We start from the raw sequence: 8288 nt of genomic DNA, 5'->3' as shown, positions 1-8288 counted from the left end.
TTTCCTTGTTCTCCCTCTGTTCCTGATTCAGCTGGGACCTCCCGCTCCCCTAAGCTCTCTTTCCCCGGACCCTTGCCCTCCATTACCCTGCCTCACCTTGTTGGCAATCTTAAGCTTTGTCTTATATATTATTTCTCACTGGTAGAGGTGCCAGCTATGAATGGAATGATCCATGATCCTTCTAGGAATTAGAAATGAACAGAATTCACAAAATCAATATCTCACAATCTGAAGTACATAAATCACAATGAGTCTCCTCCTGGTGACCGTTATTCCCTGTGAATAATTCTAGAGGGTGTAACTGGTACCAATTTGCCTCGAAACTCCTTAGACAGATGGTCCACAGTTTTCTCAAGGAAGAAAGTAAATGCAGGAAGTGGTAGAACAGGCAATCTAGTCTAGATTCAGACACCACAGCCATGAGGGTAGCACAGTGTCCAGATCAACAGTGCTGCAAACCGGAAGCCTTTCCAACCTAGCTCTTATATCAGCCACTGCTCTGGCTCCTCAGTTCCTCCCCTCCCTGCCTCTCTTTTGGGAAGAAGAAAACATGCTACCACCTAGCACGCACAGTAGCCAGAGACTGGATTTAGCTATAAGTCAGAAGCAGTATGAAGGACAAGGGGGATATCGGTGCTCTCAAATATACCAGCCCCAAATATCTGTTCTGCCAGGCTCAGGAAACATACCAGTTTGAAAAAATGCTAGTCTAGAATGTTCTGCTAGAGAAGTCTGTGCCTCTGCACCTCCAGCCATCATCACCATACTTTCTAGGGACCAGGAGACCCATACCCCCTTTAGACTTGAGGGGCCCCCTCTGCCAGTGTCAGAATGACAATAAGAACATATCACCTCCCCTCCTCTCCTTCCCTTCCTAAAGAATTATTTTAGACACTAGTGCATCTCCCCTGGGGAACAAGGTAACTCCCTGACCAGCCAATAGTTGGCAGTCAAGCATGTAGATGTCTGGGAGCGAGTGCAAGAGTGTGGCGGGCTGGCCAGGGGTGAGTGCTACAAGCAAAGCCACACATCCAAGCCTCTCAGCCAAGGAGCTGGAGCCCTGGGAAGGGCAGCATAGGCAAGGGCTGAGGCTGCCAGCTTCCTGACCAGGAATAGAGATGCGATACAGGGCCAGACTACACCCTGGGTGGCTGAAGGACTACTTGGCAGACAGTTCTGTCTGCCCAGCCCCTGTTTCAGGTGAGATGCCATCAGAAGTAGATACTCAGAAAAGAAGCATGGCATCAATTAATGTGACTGATACAAGTTACAGGAAAGGAAGTAAGCCTGGAGCAGCAGGTTCAGGGTGGTTGCCAAGCCAGATGTCACCGAGAATCTGTACTACCAGAGCTGAAGGCCACGAGGACATTCAAGATTGTGTGAGATGCTTGTTTCACAACAACCCCTCTGGTGACTAGGGGACAGGAGGACATTAGCTAAGAGGACAGGAGAACCTGATTCCTTGGCATGTCTGAGCTGTCATGCATTAGGCATGATGGCTTCTCTTGGTGCCTTCACGAATAACCTAGAGAAGACAAAGAAGTTGAGAGCAAGCAATAGACCTTCAGTCTTCCCTACTCTGTCCCGTTCACACAAGACATGTGCTCTTGGTGAAGACTGAGCATCCCCACTGAGCACACTGACTTGGAACATGGTCTCTGATTTACAGTACTTGCCAATGTGCATGGTGCAAATGTTCCTATGGCGGCCAGTGTCAGGACACCAACAGTGGATACCCATTCCTGAACATTTGACAGCTAGACCCTGGATACACTGGTTCTGGATGCTTAATATCTAGACACCCTGGATGCATCATTCCTGAACAGCTGTAGCTACACTGAGAGATGGTAGGAGCCTACCCCAGCTTACCACTGATACGGGATAGGGGTTTCTGTGCTACTCCTGATGTTCAGGTCCTGAGTTACAGGCCTTAGCCTCATCCTTTGCTGTCATCTGGAGATAGATGTCTCTGAAATCAGATCACTGCGATCTGAATCCGAGCTCTACCTTGCCATACTTGTTACAAACTTACATGAAGTATGTTACCTCTCTGTGCTCATTTACTCCCTAGTAATGTCTTACAGTGTTCTTGTAAAAGTTAAGTTGCTATATGCAAGGTGGAGACAGGACTTGTGATAAGCCCTGAACTTTCCTATTATGCAGAGACTGTACAAATGATACAGGACTTGACAATTAACCCAAAAATTTTCTTTTCAAGATTCCCTAAAGATATCTTCACCCCTAGAAAGCAAAAAGAAAAAGAGGGGGAGAGCGGCGGGGCAGAGAGCGTGACTCGCCCGCTCCAGTGCCACCGGTTCCCGCTGCGCTTCCCGCCGTCGCCGCCGACGCGCAACCATGTCGGAAGAGAAGCCCAAGGAGGGAGTGAAGACAGAGAATGACCACATCAACCTGAAAGTGGCGGGGCAGGATGGCTCAGTGGTGCAGTTCAAGATCAAGTGGCACACTCCACTGAGTAAGCTGATGAAGGCCTACTGAGAGAGGCAGGGCTTGTCAATGAGGCAGATTCGATTCCGGTTTGATGGACAACCAATCAACGAAACAGACACTCCAGCCCAGCTGGAGATGGAGGATGAGGACACCATTGACGTATTCCAGCAGCAGACAGGAGGAACAGCTCCCCGAGGGACCGTCCCCACACCCAACCATTGTCCTGACATTTGCTATTGAATGGTGACCATGCAGCCACGCCAATCACAGAAGAGTCAGCAGAAGCCAGAGTCACCGCTTGGAGTGAACTACAGACCATATGCAGGGACGCGAGTATTATGTAACTTGGCCAACAAGAGTGTTTGGTTTAGGGAAATGAGATGTGAGGTTTTGGGATTTGTTTTTTGTTTTTGTTTTTGTTTCTGTTTCCTCCCATCCCTAAAATATTTTTCCCCCCAAACTTGGGGCTGGATGTAGACTCTCAGCCTGTGGCCCAACTCTGCCCCCCAGAACTGTGGTTCCCTCTGGTTTGACTTGTCCTAATCAAATAGAGAGCTTGTGGTCACATTCCCCAGTGGGCATGCCTATGGGATGTTGAGGGGGGAGAGGGACAGAATTCCACCTATTTGTTGTAGGCAAAGAATATTAAAATGTGAAATACTATAAATTTGAGCTTTGTCAAACACCTGGTGAAGTTCAAGGGAAAAGACCAATGCTTTTAAAAAATGTAAGGAGTCCTTAAGTACTGTGACCCAACTACTCCTGCACACGCCCCTTTCTCCTTGGTATCTGGGAGTGGGTACCTGGGCAAGGCTGGTACAGTGAAACCCACTCTCTTCCCTTTTCATGATGTAGAAGAAAGTACTTGCCCTGTCTCATTTGGAAATTGAATGTGGCCTCAGATTCTTTCTAGTACTTGGTTCCGATACATAATTATGGTTTCTGTTTAAGAAGGTAATTGGTTAAGTATCAAGTTTACAGTGATGTTGTGTAAGAGACTTGCTCTAAAGTGTGGCTGCAAAAGAAAGCCAGGGGAAGGTGGCCTCATTCTCATGGACTGTGCTCTGCCGCTTTACAAATGTGTATTCAAATGATGCATCAGTGGGTGACGTCAGTCCTGCATTGTGGGGTCTATACCAGTTAAATGTTCATAGTTCTGCCTGTCATCCTTCTGTAAGGATCCATTGCTGCTTGATGGCCATCTCTGCTTTTTATAGTCACCTGACACTGACCTACCATCTCTCGCTTGCTTAAAATCCTGAGGAAAATGTTCTTGTTTCCTGTTTTGCTGCGTGGGCTTGGGTGGGATGTCTGTTGGCTCTGTTGTGTTTATTCACCAGTTTGTACATTATTTGTTGTCCTTTACTACTGTAAACAGTAAATATAGTTTGGTAAAAAAAAAAAAAAGAGAATAAGATATGAGATAGATCACTGAATCTACTCTGAGAAAAAAGATAAAGAAATAATAGGATAAATAGGTAGATCACTGAATCTACACTGAAGAAAAAGGGGAAGATATAAAAATGACAAAAGGTAGACTACTGAATCTATTATGAAAAGAAAAAAGAGAATATGGTTATGATAAGATAAAAAGGGAGATTATGAAATCTACTTTTAAAAAGGAGCTACTTGTTTTAAATAAGATAAGTAATGAAAATTTTTTGGTCTGAGTTTATCAGATGTTACTGGACTGGACATTGTTAATATACATAATGGAGTTTTCATCTGAATCTGTCAAATGTTAATGGACTAGGCATCGTTAATGTAATCTTGACTGTGTATATTGTATATACTTACTGGATATAATTTTTCTTGTATTAGTTATAAGCTTTTTTAAATTTTAGACAAAAAGAGAGGAAATGTGGTATTGTATTCCCCCAAATATTGTGCATGCTAATAAACTTATCTTATGTGCTGAGTCTCGCACAGTGAGTGCTGCTTATGACCAGCTGTGAGGAACAGCTGGGGAACCAGGACTGCAGGAGACATGAAGGTGCCTGGCTGTCCCAAAGACTCTGCATTCCTACAGCTGGTTCAGTCCAGGAATCCTTCTGGAAGACAGAGATAGAGACTGATGGTCTCCTTTGTGAGAAAGACTTAACACTACAATAAATGAGGCAGATCTATTAAACCTGGGATATTGGCAGGAAGAACTGAGTGCTTGGGAATTGGTGCCACACAATGCTAGGAACAAAGGTTAGTCTGTTATTACAAATATTACAGTGTATAGGGTGGTGATTTGATACAATGTATGTATTATAAGCTGATTAAATTGAGCTAATTAAGATCCCCCATTCACTTCACATGCTTCTCGTTTCTTGTAGTGAGGACATTAAGGAGCCATTCTCTAGGCAAATTTCTTCTGTTTATTTTTCCATCATTTTTCTGTCACTGGTGAGACAAGATCTCACTGCGTAGCTCAGACTACCCTTAAACTCACAATCCTCCTACCTCCGCCTTTTGAATGCTGGGATTACAGGGGTGCACCACCATGCCTGGCACAATTTTCAAGTGTACCATACATTACTATAGTCACCTTACGGTACAGTAGATGTCCTGAACTGCCATCCGATTGCAACTTGGTATTTCTGATGAGCATCTCACCTCCATCTTCCCAGCAAGGGCCTGGCAGTCACCATTCCCTGTCATATTCCTCCAAGTTCAACGTTTTCAGATTCCACACACAGGTGAGAACACACAGCATGAGTTCTTTGGTGCCAGGCGTGCCCAGCACGGCGCAGCATAGCCATTCTAAGATGGCTCATCCATCAAACATTGCTGAAGAAGGAAATAATTCTAGGTCCTTGCCTCAACTGATACCAGGCTTTGCTGACCCCCCATGGGAAGCCTTACCTTTTCAGAGGAGGGGTGGGTGTGGGTTGAGGGGGAAGGCTGGGGGGAGTGGGAGGAGGGATGAGAGAGGGATCTGTGGTTGGTATGTAAAGTGAATTAAAAAGGCGGTGGTGGCGCACGCCTTTACTCCCAGCACTCTTTTGGGAGGCAGAGTCAGGTGGATCTCTGTGAGTTCGAGGCCAGCCTGGTCTACAAAGTGAGTTCCAGGAAAGGCGCAAAACTACACAGAGAAACCCTGTCTCGAAAAAAAAAATTCTTAATAAATAAAAAATAATGAATAAAAAAGAATTCTAGGTCATACATGCTGTCAAAAACATAGGCTTTTCCTTCTTCCAAAGACTTGAGCATTCTGATTGTGTCTGTACACCCTGTACTCTTTATCCTCCCATCCAATTGCAGATACGCAGGTTGATTCCACATCCAGACTACCATGAACATGGGAGGACTGGCATTTCTTCAGCATGCCAGCTGCATGGGCTTTGTTTGGAGTTTATTCAATTGCAGGATTGCTGGATCATAAAGCAGTTCTGTTTAAATTCATGTGGGTCTCTCTGTCCCACTTCCATAACAGTCATGTTAATTTATGTTCCTGCCAACAGTGTAGAGGAATCCCTTCTCTCCTCATCCTCGCTAACATGAATCTTTAGACATTTCTAAATTAATCTTTTATTTTTGAGATTAAAATAGTTACATCATTTTCCCCTTCCCTTTCCTCCCTCTAAATCCTCCTGTGTACCCCTCCTTGCACTATTTCAAATTCATGGCCTCTAACTTCATTAAGTGTTGTTACATTATACATATTGCATGATATATACACATTGTATATTTTACATATATAATGGAACAACATTATGGTATATGCGTGGTATGAATGCTATGCATGACATGTATACATTATATATACATTGTGTATATGTATATATAACAATACAATAATGTATGGTATATTTGAAAAGGTGTTGTTACACACACACACACATATATTCATAAATACATCCTGCATAGTCTGTATAATGTTTTTTTTTTATATATATATATATATATATATATATATATATATATATATATATATTTCCAGGGCTGGCCAGGTATGTAGTCCTTTTGATAGCAGCCATTCTAACAGACATGAAATAAGATACCATTGCAGCTTTTCTCTGTTTGCATTTCTCTGTTCATTAGTGAACATTTTATCATGTATCTATTGCTCATTTGTATGTATTCTATTGGGAAATAGATATTCCAATGTTTTGCCCATTTTTTAAGACTGGGTTATTTGTTTTCTTGCTGATTAGTTGTTAGAGTTCTGTGTACATTTTAATAATGGATGTCATATCTTTTTTTTGTATCTATGGTTTTGGGGCTTGTCATACATTTACGATAAAATAAAGATGTTCAAGCAGGGCGGTGGTGGCACACGCCTTTAATCCCAGCACTCGGGAGGCAGAGGCAGGTGGACTTTGTGAGTTCAAGACCAGCCTGGTCTACAGAGCGAGATCCAGGAAAGGTGCAAAGCTACACAGAGAAACCCTGTCTTGAAAAACCAAATAAATAAATAAATACGTACATAAATAAATAAAAAGATGTTCAATTCAATTATCCAAATAGGAAAGTCGAAGTTAACATAAAGTTCTTCTCTGGCTCTTACTTCAGTTGTAAACCTTAGGAGCACCTTACCATGTACCATATAGCACAGAGGCCAAGCCAGGAGCGCAGCATAGCCCTGCCCTGAGGCTCTCGCTGTAGACAGGAAAGCACAGCATGGTGGCAACAGGGAGCTGAGAGAAGACACAAGGTGTGCGGCTGAGAAGCACATCACACTCATGGCTCCAGGCGTTCTGAAAGCACGTGTATTTATACTGACACCAGAACCATGACTAAGGGGAACTGGGAGTGGAAAGAAACTTTTCAAGTGGAGGGAACAGTGTGAACAGTGGCATGGAGCCAAAAGAGCATGAACAGTTGGGGGACTGCAAATTGTCTACATTCCGAAGCTGTAGAGCCTGTGTTCTGTCATGGGAAAGGAGGTAATGGACAGAAAGGGTGGTGAGCTGCATTTAGAAGGACCTGGGTATATATTCTGAAGATAATGCAGTCACCAAAGTGCTTATAACTGCAAACTGACCGTGATCCCACACCGACTGCTCTGTGAAGCACAGAGTGAAGGGGACAGAACCAGAGGTAACCAGGAGAGGCTGTCACATGAGCTAGGTGAGTCAGGATGATCTGAATCAGCAAGGCACCATGGGGATAGAAAGAGACAGGTTTTGACAAGTGATGGAGGTACATCCCCAGGACTGGGAGATGACTGGACATGGAGGTTAGAAGGAGGACAGCAGGTGGGCAGAGAGAGAGCCATTCACACAATCAAGGCACCAAGTAGCTGACTCTGTGTGTATGTACACGTGCACAGGCAGTTTTTCAGAGCCATCATGTCATGCACAAATAAAAGGGGAGCCCTATGAAATCATAATAACTTTGGCTATCAATTACATTTTTTAAACCAGGAAGAGGGTTAGCATGACTACGTATGGGAGACCACTACAATCAAGAAATAAGGTCTTCTAAGAAGAGGACTAAGGTAGTCAGCAGTAGCCTATGGTAGCAGTTGGGAGGTCTCAGAGCCTGGGTAGACCTTTCTTTTTTTTAATTGTTATTTATTTTTTTCTATTATCAGCTTGATATAGTACAAATTCTTATCCTAATAGTGAAATATGTCACTGAGGCTTTCCCAGTGATTGAGTAAAACCAAAACTTATTATAAGCCACAGTCATCCTAGGGTCCCCCCTGCTATGTAGCCTCCCTGGTTCTGTGGGTTGCAGTCTGATTGTTCTTTGCATTATATCTAGAATCCACTTATGAGTGAGTACATACCATGTTTGTCCTTCTGTGTTTGGGTTACCTCACTCAGGATGATATTTTCTAGTTCCATCTACTTGCCTGCAAATTTCATGCTGTTGTCATTGTTTTTTTTTCTGCTGAGTAGTAC

The 8288-nt window shown here is 43.6% G+C and overlaps 1 pseudogene; it reads left to right on the top strand.

Moving 5' to 3' along the window:
* The first annotated feature begins 2269 nt into the window (after positions 1-2269).
* On the top strand, positions 2270-3716 carry LOC128103386 (small ubiquitin-related modifier 3-like; annotated as a pseudogene).
* Positions 3717-8288: the final 4572 nt, after the last annotated feature.

The sequence above is a fragment of the Peromyscus californicus genome, unplaced genomic scaffold, assembly GCF_007827085.1.
Source record: "Peromyscus californicus insignis strain IS unplaced genomic scaffold, ASM782708v3 Scaffold_8__1_contigs__length_139910024, whole genome shotgun sequence".
NCBI classification, from domain to species: domain Eukaryota; kingdom Metazoa; phylum Chordata; class Mammalia; order Rodentia; family Cricetidae; genus Peromyscus; species Peromyscus californicus.
The sequence above is the reverse complement of the archived record's forward strand: the minus strand, read 5'-3'. Positions and strand labels throughout refer to the sequence as shown.